At 43.1% G+C, this 19377-nt stretch overlaps 59 non-coding genes across 59 annotated transcripts; 52 read left to right on the top strand and 7 right to left on the bottom strand.

Moving 5' to 3' along the window:
• The first annotated feature begins 118 nt into the window (after nucleotides 1-118).
• trnas-gcu (transfer RNA serine (anticodon GCU)) lies at nucleotides 119-200 on the top strand. Its single transcript has one exon. It is a non-coding gene; the product is annotated as a tRNA-Ser (tRNA).
• A 217-nt stretch (nucleotides 201-417) lies between these two features.
• trnas-gcu (transfer RNA serine (anticodon GCU)) lies at nucleotides 418-499 on the top strand. The gene has a single exon. It is a non-coding gene; the product is annotated as a tRNA-Ser (tRNA).
• A 214-nt stretch (nucleotides 500-713) lies between these two features.
• On the top strand, nucleotides 714-795 carry trnas-gcu (transfer RNA serine (anticodon GCU)). Its single transcript has one exon. It is a non-coding gene; the product is annotated as a tRNA-Ser (tRNA).
• Nucleotides 796-953: 158 nt separating this feature from the next.
• On the top strand, nucleotides 954-1035 carry trnas-gcu (transfer RNA serine (anticodon GCU)). The gene has a single exon. It is a non-coding gene; the product is annotated as a tRNA-Ser (tRNA).
• A 719-nt stretch (nucleotides 1036-1754) lies between these two features.
• trnas-gcu (transfer RNA serine (anticodon GCU)) lies at nucleotides 1755-1836 on the top strand. The gene has a single exon. It is a non-coding gene; the product is annotated as a tRNA-Ser (tRNA).
• A 217-nt stretch (nucleotides 1837-2053) lies between these two features.
• trnas-gcu (transfer RNA serine (anticodon GCU)) lies at nucleotides 2054-2135 on the top strand. Its single transcript has one exon. It is a non-coding gene; the product is annotated as a tRNA-Ser (tRNA).
• Nucleotides 2136-2349: 214 nt separating this feature from the next.
• Nucleotides 2350-2431, top strand: trnas-gcu (transfer RNA serine (anticodon GCU)). Its single transcript has one exon. It is a non-coding gene; the product is annotated as a tRNA-Ser (tRNA).
• A 293-nt stretch (nucleotides 2432-2724) lies between these two features.
• trnas-gcu (transfer RNA serine (anticodon GCU)) lies at nucleotides 2725-2806 on the top strand. Its single transcript has one exon. It is a non-coding gene; the product is annotated as a tRNA-Ser (tRNA).
• Nucleotides 2807-3099: 293 nt separating this feature from the next.
• Nucleotides 3100-3181, top strand: trnas-gcu (transfer RNA serine (anticodon GCU)). Its single transcript has one exon. It is a non-coding gene; the product is annotated as a tRNA-Ser (tRNA).
• A 214-nt stretch (nucleotides 3182-3395) lies between these two features.
• Nucleotides 3396-3477, top strand: trnas-gcu (transfer RNA serine (anticodon GCU)). The gene has a single exon. It is a non-coding gene; the product is annotated as a tRNA-Ser (tRNA).
• Nucleotides 3478-3691: 214 nt separating this feature from the next.
• Nucleotides 3692-3773, top strand: trnas-gcu (transfer RNA serine (anticodon GCU)). Its single transcript has one exon. It is a non-coding gene; the product is annotated as a tRNA-Ser (tRNA).
• A 160-nt stretch (nucleotides 3774-3933) lies between these two features.
• On the top strand, nucleotides 3934-4015 carry trnas-gcu (transfer RNA serine (anticodon GCU)). The gene has a single exon. It is a non-coding gene; the product is annotated as a tRNA-Ser (tRNA).
• A 421-nt stretch (nucleotides 4016-4436) lies between these two features.
• trnai-uau (transfer RNA isoleucine (anticodon UAU)) lies at nucleotides 4437-4529 on the bottom strand. The gene is given in 2 exon segments: nucleotides 4437-4472; nucleotides 4492-4529. It is a non-coding gene; the product is annotated as a tRNA-Ile (tRNA).
• A 205-nt stretch (nucleotides 4530-4734) lies between these two features.
• On the top strand, nucleotides 4735-4816 carry trnas-gcu (transfer RNA serine (anticodon GCU)). The gene has a single exon. It is a non-coding gene; the product is annotated as a tRNA-Ser (tRNA).
• Nucleotides 4817-5033: 217 nt separating this feature from the next.
• Nucleotides 5034-5115, top strand: trnas-gcu (transfer RNA serine (anticodon GCU)). The gene has a single exon. It is a non-coding gene; the product is annotated as a tRNA-Ser (tRNA).
• Nucleotides 5116-5332: 217 nt separating this feature from the next.
• trnas-gcu (transfer RNA serine (anticodon GCU)) lies at nucleotides 5333-5414 on the top strand. The gene has a single exon. It is a non-coding gene; the product is annotated as a tRNA-Ser (tRNA).
• A 217-nt stretch (nucleotides 5415-5631) lies between these two features.
• trnas-gcu (transfer RNA serine (anticodon GCU)) lies at nucleotides 5632-5713 on the top strand. The gene has a single exon. It is a non-coding gene; the product is annotated as a tRNA-Ser (tRNA).
• A 214-nt stretch (nucleotides 5714-5927) lies between these two features.
• On the top strand, nucleotides 5928-6009 carry trnas-gcu (transfer RNA serine (anticodon GCU)). Its single transcript has one exon. It is a non-coding gene; the product is annotated as a tRNA-Ser (tRNA).
• A 217-nt stretch (nucleotides 6010-6226) lies between these two features.
• Nucleotides 6227-6308, top strand: trnas-gcu (transfer RNA serine (anticodon GCU)). Its single transcript has one exon. It is a non-coding gene; the product is annotated as a tRNA-Ser (tRNA).
• A 217-nt stretch (nucleotides 6309-6525) lies between these two features.
• Nucleotides 6526-6607, top strand: trnas-gcu (transfer RNA serine (anticodon GCU)). The gene has a single exon. It is a non-coding gene; the product is annotated as a tRNA-Ser (tRNA).
• A 423-nt stretch (nucleotides 6608-7030) lies between these two features.
• On the bottom strand, nucleotides 7031-7123 carry trnai-uau (transfer RNA isoleucine (anticodon UAU)). Its single transcript is given in 2 exon segments — nucleotides 7031-7066; nucleotides 7086-7123. It is a non-coding gene; the product is annotated as a tRNA-Ile (tRNA).
• A 216-nt stretch (nucleotides 7124-7339) lies between these two features.
• trnas-gcu (transfer RNA serine (anticodon GCU)) lies at nucleotides 7340-7421 on the top strand. Its single transcript has one exon. It is a non-coding gene; the product is annotated as a tRNA-Ser (tRNA).
• Nucleotides 7422-7635: 214 nt separating this feature from the next.
• On the top strand, nucleotides 7636-7717 carry trnas-gcu (transfer RNA serine (anticodon GCU)). Its single transcript has one exon. It is a non-coding gene; the product is annotated as a tRNA-Ser (tRNA).
• Nucleotides 7718-7931: 214 nt separating this feature from the next.
• On the top strand, nucleotides 7932-8013 carry trnas-gcu (transfer RNA serine (anticodon GCU)). The gene has a single exon. It is a non-coding gene; the product is annotated as a tRNA-Ser (tRNA).
• Nucleotides 8014-8230: 217 nt separating this feature from the next.
• On the top strand, nucleotides 8231-8312 carry trnas-gcu (transfer RNA serine (anticodon GCU)). Its single transcript has one exon. It is a non-coding gene; the product is annotated as a tRNA-Ser (tRNA).
• Nucleotides 8313-8529: 217 nt separating this feature from the next.
• On the top strand, nucleotides 8530-8611 carry trnas-gcu (transfer RNA serine (anticodon GCU)). The gene has a single exon. It is a non-coding gene; the product is annotated as a tRNA-Ser (tRNA).
• Nucleotides 8612-8771: 160 nt separating this feature from the next.
• trnas-gcu (transfer RNA serine (anticodon GCU)) lies at nucleotides 8772-8853 on the top strand. The gene has a single exon. It is a non-coding gene; the product is annotated as a tRNA-Ser (tRNA).
• Nucleotides 8854-9274: 421 nt separating this feature from the next.
• trnai-uau (transfer RNA isoleucine (anticodon UAU)) lies at nucleotides 9275-9367 on the bottom strand. The gene is given in 2 exon segments: nucleotides 9275-9310; nucleotides 9330-9367. It is a non-coding gene; the product is annotated as a tRNA-Ile (tRNA).
• Nucleotides 9368-9572: 205 nt separating this feature from the next.
• trnas-gcu (transfer RNA serine (anticodon GCU)) lies at nucleotides 9573-9654 on the top strand. Its single transcript has one exon. It is a non-coding gene; the product is annotated as a tRNA-Ser (tRNA).
• A 214-nt stretch (nucleotides 9655-9868) lies between these two features.
• On the top strand, nucleotides 9869-9950 carry trnas-gcu (transfer RNA serine (anticodon GCU)). Its single transcript has one exon. It is a non-coding gene; the product is annotated as a tRNA-Ser (tRNA).
• Nucleotides 9951-10164: 214 nt separating this feature from the next.
• trnas-gcu (transfer RNA serine (anticodon GCU)) lies at nucleotides 10165-10246 on the top strand. Its single transcript has one exon. It is a non-coding gene; the product is annotated as a tRNA-Ser (tRNA).
• Nucleotides 10247-10463: 217 nt separating this feature from the next.
• Nucleotides 10464-10545, top strand: trnas-gcu (transfer RNA serine (anticodon GCU)). The gene has a single exon. It is a non-coding gene; the product is annotated as a tRNA-Ser (tRNA).
• Nucleotides 10546-10968: 423 nt separating this feature from the next.
• Nucleotides 10969-11061, bottom strand: trnai-uau (transfer RNA isoleucine (anticodon UAU)). The gene is given in 2 exon segments: nucleotides 10969-11004; nucleotides 11024-11061. It is a non-coding gene; the product is annotated as a tRNA-Ile (tRNA).
• A 216-nt stretch (nucleotides 11062-11277) lies between these two features.
• trnas-gcu (transfer RNA serine (anticodon GCU)) lies at nucleotides 11278-11359 on the top strand. The gene has a single exon. It is a non-coding gene; the product is annotated as a tRNA-Ser (tRNA).
• Nucleotides 11360-11573: 214 nt separating this feature from the next.
• trnas-gcu (transfer RNA serine (anticodon GCU)) lies at nucleotides 11574-11655 on the top strand. The gene has a single exon. It is a non-coding gene; the product is annotated as a tRNA-Ser (tRNA).
• Nucleotides 11656-11869: 214 nt separating this feature from the next.
• On the top strand, nucleotides 11870-11951 carry trnas-gcu (transfer RNA serine (anticodon GCU)). The gene has a single exon. It is a non-coding gene; the product is annotated as a tRNA-Ser (tRNA).
• A 217-nt stretch (nucleotides 11952-12168) lies between these two features.
• trnas-gcu (transfer RNA serine (anticodon GCU)) lies at nucleotides 12169-12250 on the top strand. The gene has a single exon. It is a non-coding gene; the product is annotated as a tRNA-Ser (tRNA).
• A 217-nt stretch (nucleotides 12251-12467) lies between these two features.
• trnas-gcu (transfer RNA serine (anticodon GCU)) lies at nucleotides 12468-12549 on the top strand. Its single transcript has one exon. It is a non-coding gene; the product is annotated as a tRNA-Ser (tRNA).
• Nucleotides 12550-12709: 160 nt separating this feature from the next.
• Nucleotides 12710-12791, top strand: trnas-gcu (transfer RNA serine (anticodon GCU)). Its single transcript has one exon. It is a non-coding gene; the product is annotated as a tRNA-Ser (tRNA).
• Nucleotides 12792-13212: 421 nt separating this feature from the next.
• On the bottom strand, nucleotides 13213-13305 carry trnai-uau (transfer RNA isoleucine (anticodon UAU)). The gene is given in 2 exon segments: nucleotides 13213-13248; nucleotides 13268-13305. It is a non-coding gene; the product is annotated as a tRNA-Ile (tRNA).
• Nucleotides 13306-13510: 205 nt separating this feature from the next.
• trnas-gcu (transfer RNA serine (anticodon GCU)) lies at nucleotides 13511-13592 on the top strand. The gene has a single exon. It is a non-coding gene; the product is annotated as a tRNA-Ser (tRNA).
• Nucleotides 13593-13806: 214 nt separating this feature from the next.
• Nucleotides 13807-13888, top strand: trnas-gcu (transfer RNA serine (anticodon GCU)). Its single transcript has one exon. It is a non-coding gene; the product is annotated as a tRNA-Ser (tRNA).
• A 214-nt stretch (nucleotides 13889-14102) lies between these two features.
• On the top strand, nucleotides 14103-14184 carry trnas-gcu (transfer RNA serine (anticodon GCU)). Its single transcript has one exon. It is a non-coding gene; the product is annotated as a tRNA-Ser (tRNA).
• A 217-nt stretch (nucleotides 14185-14401) lies between these two features.
• On the top strand, nucleotides 14402-14483 carry trnas-gcu (transfer RNA serine (anticodon GCU)). The gene has a single exon. It is a non-coding gene; the product is annotated as a tRNA-Ser (tRNA).
• A 214-nt stretch (nucleotides 14484-14697) lies between these two features.
• On the top strand, nucleotides 14698-14779 carry trnas-gcu (transfer RNA serine (anticodon GCU)). Its single transcript has one exon. It is a non-coding gene; the product is annotated as a tRNA-Ser (tRNA).
• A 217-nt stretch (nucleotides 14780-14996) lies between these two features.
• trnas-gcu (transfer RNA serine (anticodon GCU)) lies at nucleotides 14997-15078 on the top strand. Its single transcript has one exon. It is a non-coding gene; the product is annotated as a tRNA-Ser (tRNA).
• A 217-nt stretch (nucleotides 15079-15295) lies between these two features.
• trnas-gcu (transfer RNA serine (anticodon GCU)) lies at nucleotides 15296-15377 on the top strand. The gene has a single exon. It is a non-coding gene; the product is annotated as a tRNA-Ser (tRNA).
• A 217-nt stretch (nucleotides 15378-15594) lies between these two features.
• trnas-gcu (transfer RNA serine (anticodon GCU)) lies at nucleotides 15595-15676 on the top strand. The gene has a single exon. It is a non-coding gene; the product is annotated as a tRNA-Ser (tRNA).
• Nucleotides 15677-16097: 421 nt separating this feature from the next.
• Nucleotides 16098-16190, bottom strand: trnai-uau (transfer RNA isoleucine (anticodon UAU)). The gene is given in 2 exon segments: nucleotides 16098-16133; nucleotides 16153-16190. It is a non-coding gene; the product is annotated as a tRNA-Ile (tRNA).
• Nucleotides 16191-16395: 205 nt separating this feature from the next.
• Nucleotides 16396-16477, top strand: trnas-gcu (transfer RNA serine (anticodon GCU)). Its single transcript has one exon. It is a non-coding gene; the product is annotated as a tRNA-Ser (tRNA).
• Nucleotides 16478-16691: 214 nt separating this feature from the next.
• Nucleotides 16692-16773, top strand: trnas-gcu (transfer RNA serine (anticodon GCU)). Its single transcript has one exon. It is a non-coding gene; the product is annotated as a tRNA-Ser (tRNA).
• A 422-nt stretch (nucleotides 16774-17195) lies between these two features.
• Nucleotides 17196-17288, bottom strand: trnai-uau (transfer RNA isoleucine (anticodon UAU)). The gene is given in 2 exon segments: nucleotides 17196-17231; nucleotides 17251-17288. It is a non-coding gene; the product is annotated as a tRNA-Ile (tRNA).
• A 216-nt stretch (nucleotides 17289-17504) lies between these two features.
• Nucleotides 17505-17586, top strand: trnas-gcu (transfer RNA serine (anticodon GCU)). The gene has a single exon. It is a non-coding gene; the product is annotated as a tRNA-Ser (tRNA).
• A 214-nt stretch (nucleotides 17587-17800) lies between these two features.
• Nucleotides 17801-17882, top strand: trnas-gcu (transfer RNA serine (anticodon GCU)). Its single transcript has one exon. It is a non-coding gene; the product is annotated as a tRNA-Ser (tRNA).
• Nucleotides 17883-18099: 217 nt separating this feature from the next.
• trnas-gcu (transfer RNA serine (anticodon GCU)) lies at nucleotides 18100-18181 on the top strand. Its single transcript has one exon. It is a non-coding gene; the product is annotated as a tRNA-Ser (tRNA).
• Nucleotides 18182-18398: 217 nt separating this feature from the next.
• On the top strand, nucleotides 18399-18480 carry trnas-gcu (transfer RNA serine (anticodon GCU)). The gene has a single exon. It is a non-coding gene; the product is annotated as a tRNA-Ser (tRNA).
• Nucleotides 18481-18697: 217 nt separating this feature from the next.
• On the top strand, nucleotides 18698-18779 carry trnas-gcu (transfer RNA serine (anticodon GCU)). Its single transcript has one exon. It is a non-coding gene; the product is annotated as a tRNA-Ser (tRNA).
• Nucleotides 18780-18993: 214 nt separating this feature from the next.
• trnas-gcu (transfer RNA serine (anticodon GCU)) lies at nucleotides 18994-19075 on the top strand. Its single transcript has one exon. It is a non-coding gene; the product is annotated as a tRNA-Ser (tRNA).
• A 217-nt stretch (nucleotides 19076-19292) lies between these two features.
• On the top strand, nucleotides 19293-19374 carry trnas-gcu (transfer RNA serine (anticodon GCU)). Its single transcript has one exon. It is a non-coding gene; the product is annotated as a tRNA-Ser (tRNA).
• The last annotated feature ends 3 nt before the right edge of the window (nucleotides 19375-19377 follow it).

The following is a 19377-nucleotide window of genomic DNA, read 5'->3' as shown; positions in this document are numbered from 1 at the left end:
GAGGTGTGTTCAATTTAGTTTTCTTTTGCTGGACTTAGTTTAATAAAGTCCTAGTACACAATGTCCTGGTTTTAGTGCTAAATGTATTAACATCTATCCACATTGTAGTGAGTTACTGGACGAGGTGGCCGAGTGGTTAAGGCGATGGACTGCTAATCCATTGTGCTCTGCACGCGTGGGTTCGAATCCCATCCTCGTCGACATCATTGATCATCCTTTTGTTGTCCCTCTGGTTCCTTCTGTGTGGGTAGCCCCAGGACTGATCCCATGGCCCAAGCGTCTTATTTTTCATATTGAGTGAGGTGTGTTCAATTTAGTTTTCTTTTGCTGGACTTAGTTTAATAAAGTCCTAGTACACAATGTCCTGGTTTAAGTGCTAAATTTACCAGCATCTATCCACATTGTAGTGAGTTACTGGACGAGGTGGCCGAGTGGTTAAGGCGATGGACTGCTAATCCATTGTGCTCTGCACGCGTGGGTTCGAGTCCCATCCTCGTCGTCTTTGATCATCATTTTGTTGTCCCTCTGGTTCCTTCTGTGTGGGTAGCCCCAGGACTGATCCCATGGCCCAAGCGTCTTATTTTTCATATTGAGTGAGGTGTGTTCAATTTAGTTTTCTTTTGCTGGACTTAGTTTAATAAAGTCCTAGTACACAATGTCCTGGTTTAAGTGCTAAATTTACCAGCATCTATCCACATTGTAGTGAGTTACTGGACGAGGTGGCCGAGTGGTTAAGGCGATGGACTGCTAATCCATTGTGCTCTGCACGCGTGGGTTCGAGTCCCATCCTCGTCGTCTTTGATCATCATTTTGTTGTCTTATTTTTCGTAATTGAGTGTGGTGTGTTCAATTTAGTTTTCTTTTGCTGGACTTAGTTTAATAGTCCTAGTACACAATGTCCTGGTTTTAGTGCTAAATTTATTAACATCTATCCACATTGTAGTGAGTTACTGGACGAGGTGGCCGAGTGGTTAAGGCGATGGACTGCTAAATCATTGTGCTCTGCACGCGTGGGTTCGAATCCCATCCTCGTTGTCTTTGATAAGCTTTTGTTGTCTTATTTTTCGTATTGAGTGTGGTGTGTTCAATTTAGTTTTCTTTTGCTGGACTTAGTTTAATAAAGTCCCAGTACACAATGTAATTTTTATTGCATGAAGAAGTCCATTAACAATGATCCATATTATCTGGAGCATATGTCCGATCTGGCCGAGTGGTTAGGCTGATGGTCTCCTAACTTTTTTTGCTCTGCATGTGTGAGTTCGAATCCAATTCTTGTTTCAATGAAGGTGTCCACAGCACTGAGTTTCAATCTTAGGCTTGTCTTATTAGTCTTGGCTAGTTATGTTTTTTTGTCAGCTAGGCCCCAGTAGTAAAGTGGTTGGATTGACAAGTTTTCACTCAATCATCAGTATTCCCATCTTAAATAAACAACTAAAAAAATGCCACATTGTTGACTTGCTCCAGGTGAGGCTTGAACTCACAACTTTGGCATTGCTCTGCAGGAACTGTCTTATAAGTACCGTGCACTGACCGATTGCGCCACTGGAGCATTCTGCTGGTGTACTCTAATGGATATACTAAGTAATTTTGCGACAAACAATCAAACCTCTAAAAACAACAATTCGCCTTAGTAGAGAAATGTTTCAATGGCGGAGTGATTAAGGCGAAGTACTCCTAATCCACTGTGCTCTATATAATGTCCTGTCTTTAGTGCTAAATTTACTAACATCGATCCACATAGTAGTGAGTGACTGGACGAGGTGGCCGAGTGGTTAAGGCGATGGACTGCTAATCCATTGTGCTCTGCACGCGTGGGTTTGAATCCCATCCTCGTCGACATCATTGATCATCCTTTTGTTTTCCCTCTGGTTCCTTCTGTGTGGGTAGCCCCAGGACTGATCCCATGGCCCAAGCGTCTTATTTTTCATATTGAGTGAGGTGTGTTCAATTTAGTTTTCTTTTGCTGGACTTAGTTTAATAAAGTCCTAGTACACAATGTCCTGGTTTAAGTGCTAAATTTACCAGCATCTATCCACATTGTAATGAGTTACTGGACGAGGTGGCCGAGTGGTTAAGGCGATGGACTGCTAATCCATTGTGCTCTGCACGCGTGGGTTCGAATCCCATCCTCGTCGTCCTTGATCATCATTTTGTTGTCCCTCTGGTTCCTTCTGTGTGGGTAGCCCCAGAACTGATCCCATGGCCCAAGCGTCTTATCTTTAGTATTGAGTGAGGTGTGTTCAATTTAGTTTTCTTTTGCTGGACTTAGTTTAATAAAGTCCTAGTACACAATGTCCTGGTTTTAGTGCTAAATTTATTAACATCTATCCACATTGTAGTGAGTTACTGGACGAGGTGGCCGAGTGGTTAAGGCGATGGACTGCTAATCCATTGTGCTCTGCACGCGTGGGTTCGAGTCCCATCCTCGTCGTCCTTGATCATCATTTTGTTGTCCCTCTGGTTCCTTCTGTGTGGGTAGCCCCAGGGTTCGAATCCCATCCTCGTCGACATCATTGATCATCCTTTTGTTGTCCCTCTGGTTCCTTCTGTGTGGGTAGCCCCAGGACTGATCCCATGGCCCAAGCGTCTTATTTTTCATATTGAGTGAGGTGTGTTCAATTTAGTTTTCTTTTGCTGGACTTAGTTTAATAAAGTCCTAGTACACAATGTCCTGGTTTTAGTGCTAAATTTATTAACATCTATCCACATTGTAGTGAGTTACTGGACGAGGTGGCCGAGTGGTTAAGGCGATGGACTGCTAATCCATTGTGCTCTGCACGCGTGGGTTCGAGTCCCATCCTCGTCGTCCTTGATCATCATTTTGTTGTCCCTCTGGTTCCTTCTGTGTGGGTAGCCCCAGGGTTCGAATCCCATCCTCGTCGACATCATTGATCATCCTTTTGTTGTCCCTCTGGTTCCTTCTGTGTGGGTAGCCCCAGGACTGATCCCATGGCCCAAGCGTCTTATTTTTCATATTGAGTGAGGTGTGTTCAATTTAGTTTTCTTTTGCTGGACTTAGTTTAATAAAGTCCTAGTACACAATGTCCTGGTTTAAGTGCTAAATTTACCAGCATCTATCCACATTGTAATGAGTTACTGGACGAGGTGGCCGAGTGGTTAAGGCGATGGACTGCTAATCCATTGTGCTCTGCACGCGTGGGTTCGAATCCCATCCTCGTCGTCCTTGATCATCATTTTGTTGTCCCTCTGGTTCCTTCTGTGTGGGTAGCCCCAGAACTGATCCCATGGCCCAAGCGTCTTATCTTTAGTATTGAGTGAGGTGTGTTCAATTTAGTTTTCTTTTGCTGGACTTAGTTTAATAAAGTCCTAGTACACAATGTCCTGGTTTTAGTGCTAAATTTATTAACATCTATCCACATTGTTGTGAGTTACTGGACGAGGTGGCCGAGTGGTTAAGGCGATGGACTGCTAATCCATTGTGCTCTGCACGCGTGGGTTCGAGTCCCATCCTCGTCGTCTTTGATCATCATTTTGTTGTCCCTCTGGTTCCTTCTGTGTGGGTAGCCCCAGGACTGATCCCATGGCCCAAGCGTCTTATTTTTCATATTGAGTGAGGTGTGTTCAATTTAGTTTTCTTTTGCTGGACTTAGTTTAATAAAGTCCTAGTACACAATGTCCTGGTTTAAGTGCTAAATTTACCAGCATCTATCCACATTGTAGTGAGTTACTGGACGAGGTGGCCGAGTGGTTAAGGCGATGGACTGCTAATCCATTGTGCTCTGCACGCGTGGGTTCGAGTCCCATCCTCGTCGTCTTTGATCATGATTTTGTTGTCTTATTTTTCGTAATTGAGTGTGGTGTGTTCAATTTAGTTTTCTTTTGCTGGACTTAGTTTAATAAAGTCCTAGTACACAATGTCCTGGTTTTAGTGCTAAATTTATTAACATCTATCCACATTGTAGTGAGTTACTGGACGAGGTGGCCGAATGGTTAAGGCGATGGACTGCTAAATCATTGTGCTCTGCACGCGTGGGTTCGAATCCCATCCTCGTCGTCTTTGATAAGCTTTTGTTGTCTTATTTTTCGTATTGAGTGTGGTGTGTTCAATTTAGTTTTCTTTTGCTGGACTTAGTTTAATAAAGTCCCAGTACACAATGTAATTTTTATTGCATGAAGAAGTCCATTAACAATGATCCATATTATCTGGAGCATATGTCCGATCTGGCCGAGTGGTTAGGCTGATGGTCTCCTAACTTTTTTTGCTCTGCATGTGTGAGCTCGAATCCTATTCTTGTTTCAATGATGGTGTCCACAGCACTGAGTTTCAATCTTAGACTTGTCTTATTAGTCTTGGCTAGTTATGTTTTTTTGTCAGCTAGGCCCCAGTAGTAAAGTGGTTGGATTGACAAGTTTTCACTCAATCATCAGTATTCCCATCTTAAATAAACAACTAAAAAAATGCCACATTGTTGACTTGCTCCAGGTGAGGCTTGAACTCACAACTTTGGCATTGCTCTGCAGGAACTGTCTTATAAGTACCGCGCGCTGACCGATTGCGCCACTGGAGCATTCTGCTGGTGTACTCTAATGGATATACTAAGTCATTTTGCGACAAACAATCAAACATCTAAAAACAACAATTCGCCTTAGTAGAGAAATGTTTCAATGGCGGAGTGATTAAGGCGAAGTACTCCTAATCCACTGTGCTCTATATAATGTCCTGTCTTTAGTGCTAAATTTACTAACATCGATCCACATAGTAGTGAGTGACTGGACGAGGTGGCCGAGTGGTTAAGGCGATGGACTGCTAATCCATTGTGCTCTGCACGCGTGGGTTAGAATCCCATCCTCGTCGACGTCATTGATCATCCTTTTGTTGTCCCTCTGGTTCCTTCTGTGTGGGTAGCCCCAGAACTGATCCCATGGCCCAAGCGTCTTATTTTTCGTATTGAGTGAGGTGTGTTCAATTTAGTTTTCTTTTGCTGGACTTAGTTTAATAAAGTCCTAGTACACAATGTCCTGGTTTTAGTGCTAAATTTATTAACATCTATCCACATTGTAGTGAGTTACTGGACGAGGTGGCCGAGTGGTTAAGGCGATGGACTGCTAATCCATTGTGCTCTGCACGCGTGGGTTAGAATCCCATCCTCGTCAACGTCATTGATCATCCTTTTGTTGTCCCTCTGGTTCCTTCTGTGTGGGTAGCCCCAGAACTGATCCCATGGCCCAAGCGTCTTATTTTTCGTATTGAGTGAGGTGTGTTCAATTTAGTTTTCTTTTGCTGGACTTAGTTTAATAAAGTCCTAGTACACAATGTCCTGGTTTTAGTGCTAAATTTATTAACATCTATCCACATTGTAGTGAGTTACTGGACGAGGCGGCCGAGTGGTTAAGGCGATGGACTGCTAATCCATTGTGCTCTGCACGCGTGGGTTCGAATCCCATCCTCGTCGACATCATTGATCATCCTTTTGTTGTCCCTCTGGTTCCTTCTGTGTGGGTAGCCCCAGGACTGATCCCATGGCCCAAGCGTCTTATTTTTCATATTGAGTGAGGTGTGTTCAATTTAGTTTTCTTTTGCTGGACTTAGTTTAATAAAGTCCTAGTACACAATGTCCTGGTTTTAGTGCTAAATTTATTAACATCTATCCACATTGTAGTGAGTTACTGGACGAGGTGGCCGAGTGGTTAAGGCGATGGACTGCTAATCCATTGTGCTCTGCACGCGTGGGTTCGAATCCCATCCTCGTCGTCCTTGATCATCATTTTGTTGTCCCTCTGGTTCCTTCTGTGTGGGTAGCCCCAGAACTGATCCCATGGCCCAAGCGTCTTATTTTTCGTATTGAGTGAGGTGTGTTCAATTTAGTTTTCTTTTGCTGGACTTAGTTTAATAAAGTCCTAGTACACAATGTCCTGGTTTAAGTGCTAAATTTACCAGCATCTATCCACATTGTAGTGAGTTACTGGACGAGGTGGCCGAGTGGTTAAGGTGATGGACTGCTAATCCATTGTGCTCTGCACACGTTGGTTCGAATCCCATCCTCGTCGTCATCATTGATCATCCTTTTGTTGTCCCTCTGGTTCCTTCTGTGTGGGTAGCCCCAGAACTGATCCCATGGCCCAAGCGTCTTATTTTTAGTATTGAGTGAGGTGTGTTCAATTTAGTTTTCTTTTGCTGGACTTAGTTTAATAAAGTCCTAGTACACAATGTCCTGGTTTTAGTGCTAAATTTATTAACATCTATCCACATTGTAGTGAGTTACTGGACGAGGTGGCCGAGTGGTTAAGGCGATGGACTGCTAATCCATTGTGCTCTGCACGCGTGGGTTCGAATCCCATCCTCGTCGACATCATTGATCATCCTTTTGTTTTCCCTCTGGTTCCTTCTGTGTGGGTAGCCCCAGAACTGATCCCATGGCCCAAGCGTCTTATTTTTAGTATTGAGTGAGGTGTGTTCAATTTAGTTTTCTTTTGCTGGACTTAGTTTAATAAAGTCCTAGTACACAATGTCCTGGTTTTAGTGCTAAATTTATTAACATCTATCCACATTGTAGTGAGTTACTGGACGAGGTGGCCGAGTGGTTAAGGCGATGGACTGCTAATCCATTGTGCTCTGCACGCGTGGGTTTGAGTCCCATCCTCGTTGTCTTTGATCATCATTTTGTTGTCTTATTTTTCGTAATTGAGTGTGGTGTGTTCAATTTAGTTTTCTTTTGCTGGACTTAGTTTAATAAAGTCCCAGTACACAATGTAATTTTTATTGCATGAAGAAGTCCATTAACAATGATCCATATTATCTGGAGTAGATTTCCGATCCGGCCGAGTGTTTTGGCTGATGGTCTCCTAACTTTTTTTGCTCTGCATGTGTGAGTTCGAATCCAATTCTTGTTTCAATGAAGGTGTCCACAGCACTGAGTTTCAATCTTAGGCTTGTCTTATTAGTCTTGCCTTGTTATGTTTTTTTGTCAGCTAGGCCCTAGTAGTAAAGTGGTTGGATTGACAAATATTCACTCCATCATCAGTATTCCCATCTTAAATAAACAACTAAAATAATGCCACATTGTTGACATGCTCCAGGTGAGGCTTGAACTCACAACCTCGGCATTGCTCTGCAGGAACTGTCTTATAAGTACCGCGCGCTGACCGATTGCGCCACTGGAGCATTCTACTGGTGTACTCTAATGGATATACTAAGTAATTTTGCGACAGCAACAGATTAAACAATCAAACATCTAAAAACAACAATTCGCCTTAGTAGAGAAATGTTTCAATGGCGGAGTGATTAAGGCGAAGTACTCCTAATCCACTGTGCTCTATATAATGTCCTGTCTTTAGTGCTAAATTTACTAACATCGATCCACATAGTAGCGAGTGACTGGACGAGGTGGCCGAGTGGTTAAGGCGATGGACTGCTAATCCATTGTGCTCTGCACGTGTGGGTTTGAATCCCATCCTTGTCGTCCTTGATCATCATTTTGTTGTCCCTCTGGTTCCTTCTGTGTGGGTAGCCCCAGGACTGATCCCATGGCCCAAGCGTCTTATTTTTCATATTGAGTGAGGTGTGTTCAATTTAGTTTTCTTTTGCTGGACTTAGTTTAATAAAGTCCTAGTACACAATGTCCTGGTTTTAGTGCTAAATTTATTAACATCTATCCACATTGTAGTGAGTTACTGGACGAGGTGGCCGAGTGGTTAAGGCGATGGACTGCTAATCCATTGTGCTCTGCACGCGTGGGTTCGAATCCCATCCTCGTCGTCCTTGATCATCATTTTGTTGTCCCTCTGGTTCCTTCTGTGTGGGTAGCCCCAGAACTGATCCCATGGCCCAAGCGTCTTATTTTTCGTATTGAGTGAGGTGTGTTCAATTTAGTTTTCTTTTGCTGGACTTAGTTTAATAAAGTCCTAGTACACAATGTCCTGGTTTTAGTGCTAAATTTATTAACATCTATCCACATTGTAGTGTGTTACTGGACGAGGTGGCCGAGTGGTTAAGGCGATGGACTGCTAATCCATTGTGCTCTGCACGCGTGGGTTCGAATCCCATCCTCGTCGACATCATTGATCATCCTTTTGTTTTCCCTCTGGTTCCTTCTGTGTGGGTAGCCCCAGAACTGATCCCATGGCCCAAGCGTCTTATTTTTAGTATTGAGTGAGGTGTGTTCAATTTAGTTTTCTTTTGCTGGACTTAGTTTAATAAAGTCCTAGTACACAATGTCCTGGTTTAAGTGCTAAATTTACCAGCATCTATCCACATTGTAGTGAGTTACTGGACGAGGTGGCCGAGTGGTTAAGGTGATGGACTGCTAATCCATTGTGCTCTGCACACGTTGGTTCGAATCCCATCCTCGTCGTCATCATTGATCATCCTTTTGTTGTCCCTCTGGTTCCTTCTGTGTGGGTAGCCCCAGAACTGATCCCATGGCCCAAGCGTCTTATTTTTAGTATTGAGTGAGGTGTGTTCAATTTAGTTTTCTTTTGCTGGACTTAGTTTAATAAAGTCCTAGTACACAATGTCCTGGTTTTAGTGCTAAATTTATTAACATCTATCCACATTGTTGTGAGTTACTGGACGAGGTCGCCGAGTGGTTAAGGCGATGGACTGCTAATCCATTGTGCTCTGCACGCGTGGGTTCGAGTCCCATCCTCGTCGTCTTTGATCATCATTTTGTTGTCTTATTTTTCGTAATTGAGTGTGGTGTGTTCAATTTAGTTTTCTTTTGCTGGACTTAGTTTAATAAAGTCCTAGTACACAATGTCCTGATTTTAGTGCTAAATTTATTAACATCTATCCACATTGTAGTGAGTTACTGGACGAGGTGGCCGAGTGGTTAAGGCGATGGACTGCTAAATCATTGTGCTCTGCACGCGTGGGTTCGAATCCCATCCTCGTCGTCTTTGATAAGCTTTTGTTGTCTTATTTTTCGTATTGAGTGTGGTGAGTTCAATTTAGTTTTCTTTTGCTGGACTTAGTTTAATAAAGTCCCAGTACACAATGTAATTTTTATTGCATGAAGAAGTCCATTAACAATGATCCATATTATCTGGAGCATATGTCCGATCTGGCCGAGTGGTTAGGCTGATGGTCTCCTAACTTTTTTTGCTCTGCATGTGTGAGCTCGAATCCAATTCTTGTTTCAATGAAGGTGTCCACAGCACTGAGTTTCAATCTTAGGCTTGTCTTATTAGTCTTGGCTAGTTATGTTTTTTTGTCAGCTAAGCCCCAGTAGTAAAGTGGTTGGATTGACAAGTTTTCACTCAATCATCAGTATTCCCATCTTAAATAAACAACTAAAAAAATGCCACATTGTTGACTTGCTCCAGGTGAGGCTTGAACTCACAACCTCGGCATTGCTCTGCAGGAACTGTCTTATAAGTACCGCGCGCTGACCGATTGCGCCACTGGAGCATTCTGCTGGTGTACTCTAATGGATATACTAAGTAATTTTGCGACAAACAATCAAACATCTAAAAACAACAATTCGCCTTAGTAGAGAAATGTTTCAATGGCGGAGTGATTAAGGCGAAGTACTCCTAATCCACTGTGCTCTATATAATGTCCTGTCTTTAGTGCTAAATTTACTAACATCGATCCACATAGTAGTGAGTGACTGGACGAGGTGGCCGAGTGGTTAAGGCGATGGACTGCTAATCCATTGTGCTCTGTACACGTGGGTTCGAATCCCATCCTTGTCGTCCTTGATCATCATTTTGTTGTCCCTCTGGTTCCTTCTGTGTGGGTAGCCCCAGAACTGATCCCATGGCCCAAGCGTCTTATTTTTCGTATTGAGTGAGGTGTGTTCAATTTAGTTTTCTTTTGCTGGACTTAGTTTAATAAAGTCCTAGTACACAATGTCCTGGTTTAAGTGCTAAATTTACCAGCATCTATCCACATTGTAGTGAGTTACTGGACGAGGTGGCCGAGTGGTTAAGGCGATGGACTGCTAATCCATTGTGCTCTGCACGCGTGGGTTCGAATCCCATCCTCGTCGTCCTTGATCATCATTTTGTTGTCCCTCTGGTTCCTTCTGTGTGGGTAGCCCCAGAACTGATCCCATGGCCCAAGCGTCTTATTTTTCGTATTGAGTGAGCTGTGTTCAATTTAGTTTTCTTTTGCTGGACTTAGTTTAATAAAGTCCTAGTACACAATGTCCTGGTTTAAGTGCTAAATTTACCAGCATCTATCCACATTGTAGCGAGTTACTGGACGAGGTGGCCGAGTGGTTAAGGCGATGGACTGCTAATCCATTGTGCTCTGCACGCGTGGGTTCGAATCCCATCCTCGTCGACATCATTGATCATCCTTTTGTTTTCCCTCTGGTTCCTTCTGTGTGGGTAGCCCCAGAACTGATCCCATGGCCCAAGCGTCTTATTTTTAGTATTGAGTGAGGTGTGTTCAATTTAGTTTTCTTTTGCTGGACTTAGTTTAATAAAGTCCTAGTACACAATGTCCTGGTTTTAGTGCTAAATTTATTAACATCTATCCACATTGTAGTGAGTTACTGGACGAGGTGGCCGAGTGGTTAAGGCGATGGACTGCTAATCCATTGTGCTCTGCACGCGTGGGTTTGAGTCCCATCCTCGTTGTCTTTGATCATCATTTTGTTGTCTTATTTTTCGTAATTGAGTGTGGTGTGTTCAATTTAGTTTTCTTTTGCTGGACTTAGTTTAATAAAGTCCCAGTACACAATGTAATTTTTATTGCATGAAGAAGTCCATTAACAATGATCCATATTATCTGGAGTAGATTTCCGATCCGGCCGAGTGTTTTGGCTGATGGTCTCCTAACTTTTTTTGCTCTGCATGTGTGAGTTCGAATCCAATTCTTGTTTCAATGAAGGTGTCCACAGCACTGAGTTTCAATCTTAGGCTTGTCTTATTAGTCTTGCCTTGTTATGTTTTTTTGTCAGCTAGGCCCTAGTAGTAAAGTGGTTGGATTGACAAATATTCACTCCATCATCAGTATTCCCATCTTAAATAAACAACTAAAATAATGCCACATTGTTGACATGCTCCAGGTGAGGCTTGAACTCACAACCTCGGCATTGCTCTGCAGGAACTGTCTTATAAGTACCGCGCGCTGACCGATTGCGCCACTGGAGCATTCTACTGGTGTACTCTAATGGATATACTAAGTAATTTTGCGACAGCAACAGATTAAACAATCAAACATCTAAAAACAACAATTCGCCTTAGTAGAGAAATGTTTCAATGGCGGAGTGATTAAGGCGAAGTACTCCTAATCCACTGTGCTCTATATAATGTCCTGTCTTTAGTGCTAAATTTACTAACATCGATCCACATAGTAGCGAGTGACTGGACGAGGTGGCCGAGTGGTTAAGGCGATGGACTGCTAATCCATTGTGCTCTGCACGTGTGGGTTTGAATCCCATCCTTGTCGTCCTTGATCATCATTTTGTTGTCCCTCTGGTTCCTTCTGTGTGGGTAGCCCCAGGACTGATCCCATGGCCCAAGCGTCTTATTTTTCATATTGAGTGAGGTGTGTTCAATTTAGTTTTCTTTTGCTGGACTTAGTTTAATAAAGTCCTAGTACACAATGTCCTGGTTTTAGTGCTAAATTTATTAACATCTATCCACATTGTAGTGAGTTACTGGACGAGGTGGCCGAGTGGTTAAGGCGATGGACTGCTAATCCATTGTGCTCTGCACGCGTGGGTTCGAATCCCATCCTCGTCGTCCTTGATCATCATTTTGTTGTCCCTCTGGTTCCTTCTGTGTGGGTAGCCCCAGAACTGATCCCATGGCCCAAGCGTCTTATTTTTCGTATTGAGTGAGGTGTGTTCAATTTAGTTTTCTTTTGCTGGACTTAGTTTAATAAAGTCCTAGTACACAATGTCCTGGTTTTAGTGCTAAATTTATTAACATCTATCCACATTGTAGTGTGTTACTGGACGAGGTGGCCGAGTGGTTAAGGCGATGGACTGCTAATCCATTGTGCTCTGCACGCGTGGGTTCGAATCCCATCCTCGTCGACATCATTGATCATCCTTTTGTTTTCCCTCTGGTTCCTTCTGTGTGGGTAGCCCCAGAACTGATCCCATGGCCCAAGCGTCTTATTTTTAGTATTGAGTGAGGTGTGTTCAATTTAGTTTTCTTTTGCTGGACTTAGTTTAATAAAGTCCTAGTACACAATGTCCTGGTTTAAGTGCTAAATTTACCAGCATCTATCCACATTGTAGTGAGTTACTGGACGAGGTGGCCGAGTGGTTAAGGTGATGGACTGCTAATCCATTGTGCTCTGCACACGTTGGTTCGAATCCCATCCTCGTCGTCATCATTGATCATCCTTTTGTTGTCCCTCTGGTTCCTTCTGTGTGGGTAGCCCCAGAACTGATCCCATGGCCCAAGCGTCTTATTTTTAGTATTGAGTGAGGTGTGTTCAATTTAGTTTTCTTTTGCTGGACTTAGTTTAATAAAGTCCTAGTACACAATGTCCTGGTTTTAGTGCTAAATTTATTAACATCTATCCACATTGTTGTGAGTTACTGGACGAGGTCGCCGAGTGGTTAAGGCGATGGACTGCTAATCCATTGTGCTCTGCACGCGTGGGTTCGAGTCCCATCCTCGTCGTCTTTGATCATCATTTTGTTGTCTTATTTTTCGTAATTGAGTGTGGTGTGTTCAATTTAGTTTTCTTTTGCTGGACTTAGTTTAATAAAGTCCTAGTACACAATGTCCTGATTTTAGTGCTAAATTTATTAACATCTATCCACATTGTAGTGAGTTACTGGACGAGGTGGCCGAGTGGTTAAGGCGATGGACTGCTAAATCATTGTGCTCTGCACGCGTGGGTTCGAATCCCATCCTCGTCGTCTTTGATAAGCTTTTGTTGTCTTATTTTTCGTATTGAGTGTGGTGAGTTCAATTTAGTTTTCTTTTGCTGGACTTAGTTTAATAAAGTCCCAGTACACAATGTAATTTTTATTGCATGAAGAAGTCCATTAACAATGATCCATATTATCTGGAGCATATGTCCGATCTGGCCGAGTGGTTAGGCTGATGGTCTCCTAACTTTTTTTGCTCTGCATGTGTGAGCTCGAATCCAATTCTTGTTTCAATGAAGGTGTCCACAGCACTGAGTTTCAATCTTAGGCTTGTCTTATTAGTCTTGGCTAGTTATGTTTTTTTGTCAGCTAAGCCCCAGTAGTAAAGTGGTTGGATTGACAAGTTTTCACTCAATCATCAGTATTCCCATCTTAAATAAACAACTAAAAAAATGCCACATTGTTGACTTGCTCCAGGTGAGGCTTGAACTCACAACCTCGGCATTGCTCTGCAGGAACTGTCTTATAAGTACCGCGCGCTGACCGATTGCGCCACTGGAGCATTCTGCTGGTGTACTCTAATGGATATACTAAGTAATTTTGCGACAAACAATCAAACATCTAAAAACAACAATTCGCCTTAGTAGAGAAATGTTTCAATGGCGGAGTGATTAAGGCGAAGTACTCCTAATCCACTGTGCTCTATATAATGTCCTGTCTTTAGTGCTAAATTTACTAACATCGATCCACATAGTAGTGAGTGACTGGACGAGGTGGCCGAGTGGTTAAGGCGATGGACTGCTAATCCATTGTGCTCTGTACACGTGGGTTCGAATCCCATCCTTGTCGTCCTTGATCATCATTTTGTTGTCCCTCTGGTTCCTTCTGTGTGGGTAGCCCCAGAACTGATCCCATGGCCCAAGCGTCTTATTTTTCGTATTGAGTGAGGTGTGTTCAATTTAGTTTTCTTTTGCTGGACTTAGTTTAATAAAGTCCTAGTACACAATGTCCTGGTTTAAGTGCTAAATTTACCAGCATCTATCCACATTGTAGTGAGTTACTGGACGAGGTGGCCGAGTGGTTAAGGCGATGGACTGCTAATCCATTGTGCTCTGCACGCGTGGGTTCGAATCCCATCCTCGTCGTCCTTGATCATCATTTTGTTGTCCCTCTGGTTCCTTCTGTGTGGGTAGCCCCAGAACTGATCCCATGGCCCAAGCGTCTTATTTTTCGTATTGAGTGAGCTGTGTTCAATTTAGTTTTCTTTTGCTGGACTTAGTTTAATAAAGTCCTAGTACACAATGTCCTGGTTTAAGTGCTAAATTTACCAGCATCTATCCACATTGTAGCGAGTTACTGGACGAGGTGGCCGAGTGGTTAAGGCGATGGACTGCTAATCCATTGTGCTCTGCACGCGTGGGTTCGAATCCCATCCTCGTCGACATCATTGATCATCCTTTTGTTGTCCCTCTGGTTCCTTCTGTGTGGGTAGCCCCAGGACTGATCCCATGGCCCAAGCGTCTTATTTTTCATATTGAGTGAGGTGTGTTCAATTTAGTTTTCTTTTGCTGGACTTAGTTTAATAAAGTCCTAGTACACAATGTCCTGGTTTTAGTGCTAAATCTATTAACATCTATCCACATTGTAGTGAGTTACTGGACGAGGTGGCCGAGTGGTTAAGGCGATGGACTGCTAATCCATTGTGCTCTGCACGCGTGGGTTCGAATCCCATCCTCGTCGTCCTTGATCATCATTTTGTTGTCCCTCTGGTTCCTTCTGTGTGGGTAGCCCCAGAACTGATCCCATGGCCCAAGCGTCTTATTTTTCGTATTGAGTGAGGTGTGTTCAATTTAGTTTTCTTTTGCTGGACTTAGTTTAATAAAGTCCTAGTACACAATGTCCTGGTTTTAGTGCTAAATTTATTAACATCTATCCACATTGTAGTGAGTTACTGGACGAGGTGGCCGAGTGGTTAAGGCGATGGACTGCTAATCCATTGTGCTCTGCACGCGTGGGTTCGAATCCCATCCTCGTCGACATCATTGATCATCCTTTTGTTTTCCCTCTGGTTCCTTCTGTGTGGGTAGCCCCAGAACTGATCCCATGGCCCAAGCGTCTTATTTTTAGTATTGAGTGAGGTGTGTTCAATTTAGTTTTCTTTTGCTGGACTTAGTTTAATAAAGTCCTAGTACACAATGTCCTGGTTTAAGTGCTAAATTTACCAGCATCTATCCACATTGTAGTGAGTTACTGGACGAGGTGGCCGAGTGGTTAAGGCGATGGACTGCTAATCCATTGTGCTCTGCACGCGTGGGTTCGAATCCCATCCTCGTCGACATCATTGATCGTCATTTTGTTGTCCCTCTGGTTCCTTCTGTGTGGGTAGCCCCAGGACTGATCCCATGGCCCAAGCGTCTTATTTTTCATATTGATTGAGGTGTGTTCAATTTAGTTTTCTTTTGCTGGACTTAGTTTAATAAAGTCCTAGTACACAATGTCCTGGTTTTAGTGCTAAATTTATTAACATCTATCCACATTGTAGTGAGTTACTGGACGAGGTGGCCGAGTGGTTAAGGCGATGGACTGCTAATCCATTGTGCTCTGCATGCGTGGGTTCGAATCCCATCCTCGTCGACATCATTGATCATCCTTTTGTTTTCCCTCTGGTTCCTTCTGTGTGGGTAGCCCCAGAACTGATCCCATGGCCCAAGCGTCTTATTTTTAGTATTGAGTGAGGTGTGTTCAATTTAGTTTTCTTTTGCTGGACTTAGTTTAATAAAGTCCTAGTACACAATGTCCTGGTTTTAGTGCTAAATTTATTAACATCTATCCACATTGTAGTTAGTTACTGGACGAGGTGGCCGAGTGGTTAAGGCGATGGACTGCTAATCCATTGTGCTCTGCACGCGTGGGTTCGAATCCCATCCTCGTCGTCTTTGATAAGCTTTTGTTGTCTTATTTTTCGTATTGAGTGTGGTGTGTTCAATTTAGTTTTCTTTTGCTGGACTTAGTTTAATAAAGTCCCAGTACACAATGTAATTTTTATTGCATGAAGAAGTCCATTAACAATGATCCATATTATCTGGAGCATATGTCCGATCTGGCCGAGTGGTTAGGCTGATGGTGTCCTAACTTTTTTTGCTCTGCATGTGTGAGCTCGAATCCAATTCTTGTTTCAATGAAGGTGTCCACAGCACTGAGTTTCAATCTTAGGCTTGTCTTATTAGTCTTGGCTAGTTATGTTTTTTTGTCAGCTAGGCCCCAGTAGTAAAGTGGTTGGATTGACAAGTTTTCACTCAATCATCAGTATTCCCATCTTAAATAAACAACTAAAAAAATGCCACATTGTTGACTTGCTCCAGGTGAGGCTTGAACTCACAACCTCGGCATTGCTCTGCAGGAACTGTCTTATAAGTACCGCGCGCTGACCGATTGCGCCACTGGAGCATTCTGCTGGTGTACTCTAATGGATATACTAAGTAATTTTGCGACAAACAATCAAACATCTAAAAACAACAATTCGCCTTAGTAGAGAAATGTTTCAATGGCGGAGTGATTAAGGCGAAGTACTCCTAATCCACTGTGCTCTATATAATGTCCTGTCTTTAGTGCTAAATTTACCAGCATCTATCCACATTGTAATGAGTTACTGGACGAGGTGGCCGAGTGGTTAAGGCGATGGACTGCTAATCCATTGTGCTCTGCACGCGTGGGTTCGAATCCCATCCTCGTCGTCCTTGATCATCATTTTGTTGTCCCTCTGGTTCCCTCTGTGTGGGTAGCCCCAGAACTGATCCCATGGCCCAAGCGTCTTATTTTTCATATTGAGTGAGGTGTGTTCAATTTAGTTTTCTTTTGCTGGACTTAGTTTAATAAAGTCCTAGTACACAATGTCCTGGTTTTAGTGCTAAATTTATTAACATCTATCCACATTGTAGTGAGTTACCTGACAAGGTGGTCGAGTGGTTAAGGCGATGGACTGCTAATCCATTGTGCTCTGCACGCGTGGGTTTGAGTCCCATCCTCGTTGTCTTTGATCATCATTTTGTTGTCTTATTTTTCGTAATTGAGTGTGGTGTGTTCAATTTAGTTTTCTTTTGCTGGACTTAGTTTAATAAAGTCCCAGTACACAATGTAATTTTTATTGCATGAAGAAGTCCATTAACAATGATCCATATTATCTGGAGCAGATTTCCGATCTGGCCGAGTGTTTAGGCTGATGGTCTCCTAACTTTTTTTGCTCTGCATGTGTGAGTTCGAATCCAATTCTTGTTTCAATGAAGGTGTCCACAGCACTGAGTTTCAATCTTAGGCTTGTCTTATTAGTCTTGCCTTGTTATGTTTTTTTGTCAGCTAGGCCCTAGTAGTAAAGTGGTTGGATTGACAAGTATTCACTCCATCATCAGTATTCCCATCTTAAATAAACAACTAAAAAATGCCACATTGTTGACCTGCTCCAGGTGAGGCTTGAACTCACAACCTCGGCATTGCTCTGCAGGAACTGTCTTATAAGTACCGCGCGCTGACCGATTGCGCCACTGGAGCATTCTACTAGTGTACTCTAATGGATATACTAAGTAATTTTGCGACAGCAACAGATTAAACAATCAAACATCTAAAAACAACAATTCGCCTTAGTAGAGAAATGTTTCAATGGCGGAGTGATTAAGGCGAAGTACTCCTAATCCACTGTGCTCTATATGATGTCCTGTCTTTAGTGCTAAATTTACTAACATCGATCCACATGGTAGCGAGTGACTGGACGAGGTGGCCGAGTGGTTAAGGCGATGGACTGCTAATCCATTGTGCTCTGCACGCGTGGGTTTGAATCCCATCCTTGTCGTCCTTGATCATCATTTTGTTGTCCCTCTGGTTCCTTCTGTGTGGGTAGCCCCAGAACTGATCCCATGGCCCAAGCGTCTTATTTTTCGTATTGAGTGAGGTGTGTTCAATTTAGTTTTCTTTTGCTGGACTTAGTTTAATAAAGTCCTAGTACACAATGTCCTGGTTTTAGTGCTAAATTTATTAACATCTATCCACATTGTAGTTAGTTACTGGACGAGGTGGCCGAGTGGTTAAGGCGATGGACTGCTAATCCATTGTGCTCTGCACGCGTGGGTTCGAATCCCATCCTCGTCGACATCATTGATCATCCTTTTGTTTTCCCTCTGGTTCCTTCTGTGTGGGTAGCCCCAGAACTGATCCCATGGCCCAAGCGTCTTATTTTTAGTATTGAGTGAGGTGTGTTCAATTTAGTTTTCTTTTGCTGGACTTAGTTTAATAAAGTCCTAGTACACAATGTCCTGGTTTAAGTGCTAAATTTACCAGCATCTATCCACATTGTAGTGAGTTACTGGACGAGGTGGCCGAGTGGTTAAGGCGATGGACTGCTAATCCATTGTGCTCTGCACGCGTGGGTTCGAATCCCATCCTCGTCGACATCATTGATCATCATTTTGTTGTCCCTCTGGTTCCTTCTGTGTGGGTAGCCCCAGGACTGATCCCATGGCCCAAGCGTCTTATTTTTCATATTGATTGAGGTGTGTTCAATTTAGTTTTCTTTTGCTGGACTTAGTTTAATAAAGTCCTAGTACACAATGTCCTGGTTTTAGTGCTAAATTTATTAACATCTATCCACATTGTAGTGAGTTACTGGAAGAGGTGGCCGAGTGGTTAAGGCAATGGACTGCTAATCCATTGTGCTCTGCATGCGTGGGTTCGAATCCCATCCTCGTCGACATCATTGATCATCCTTTTGTTTTCCCTCTGGTTCCTTCTGTGTGGGTAGCCCCAGAACTGATCCCATGGCCCAAGCGTCTTATTTTTAGTATTGAGTGAGGTGTGTTCAATTTAGTTTTCTTTTGCTGGACTTAGTTTAATAAAGTCCTAGTACACAATGTCCTGGTTTTAGTGCTAAATTTATTAACATCTATCCACATTGTAGTTAGTTACTGGACGAGGTGGCCGAGTGGTTAAGGCGATGGACTGCTAATCCATTGTGCTCTGCACGCGTGGGTTCGAATCCCATCCTTGTTGTCCTTGATCATCATTTTGTTGTCCCTCTGGTTCCTTCTGTGTGGGTAGCCCCAGGACTGATCCCATGGCCCAAGCGTCTTATTTTTCATATTGAGTGAGGTGTGTTCAATTTAGTTTTCTTTTGCTGGACTTAGTTTAATAAAGTCCTAGTACACAATGTCCTGGTTCAAGTGCTAAATTTAACAGCATCTATCCACATTCTAGTGAGTTACTGGACGAGGTGGCGGAGTGGTTAAGGTGATGGACTGCTAATCCATTGTGCTCTGCACACGTTGGTTCGAATCCCATCCTCGTCGACATCATTGATCATCCTTTTGTTGTCCCTCTGGTTCCTTCTGTGTGGGTAGCCCCAGAACTGATCCCATGGCCCAAGCGTCTTATTTTTAGTATTGAGTGAGGTGTGTTCAATTTAGTTTTCTTTTGCTGGACTTAGTTTAATAAAGTCCTAGTACACAATGTCCTGGTTTTAGTGCTAAATTTATTAACATCTATCCACATTGTTGTGAGTTACTGGACGAGGTGGCCGAGTGGTTAAGGCGATGGACTGCTAATCCATTGTGCTCTGCAAGCGTGGGTTCAAATCCCATCCTCGTCGTCT

This window comes from Callionymus lyra, chromosome 2 (assembly GCF_982586985.1).
Source record: "Callionymus lyra chromosome 2, fCalLyr1.hap1.1, whole genome shotgun sequence".
NCBI lineage: Eukaryota > Metazoa > Chordata > Actinopteri > Syngnathiformes > Callionymidae > Callionymus > Callionymus lyra.
This window is presented reverse-complemented; position numbering and strand designations above follow the sequence as displayed.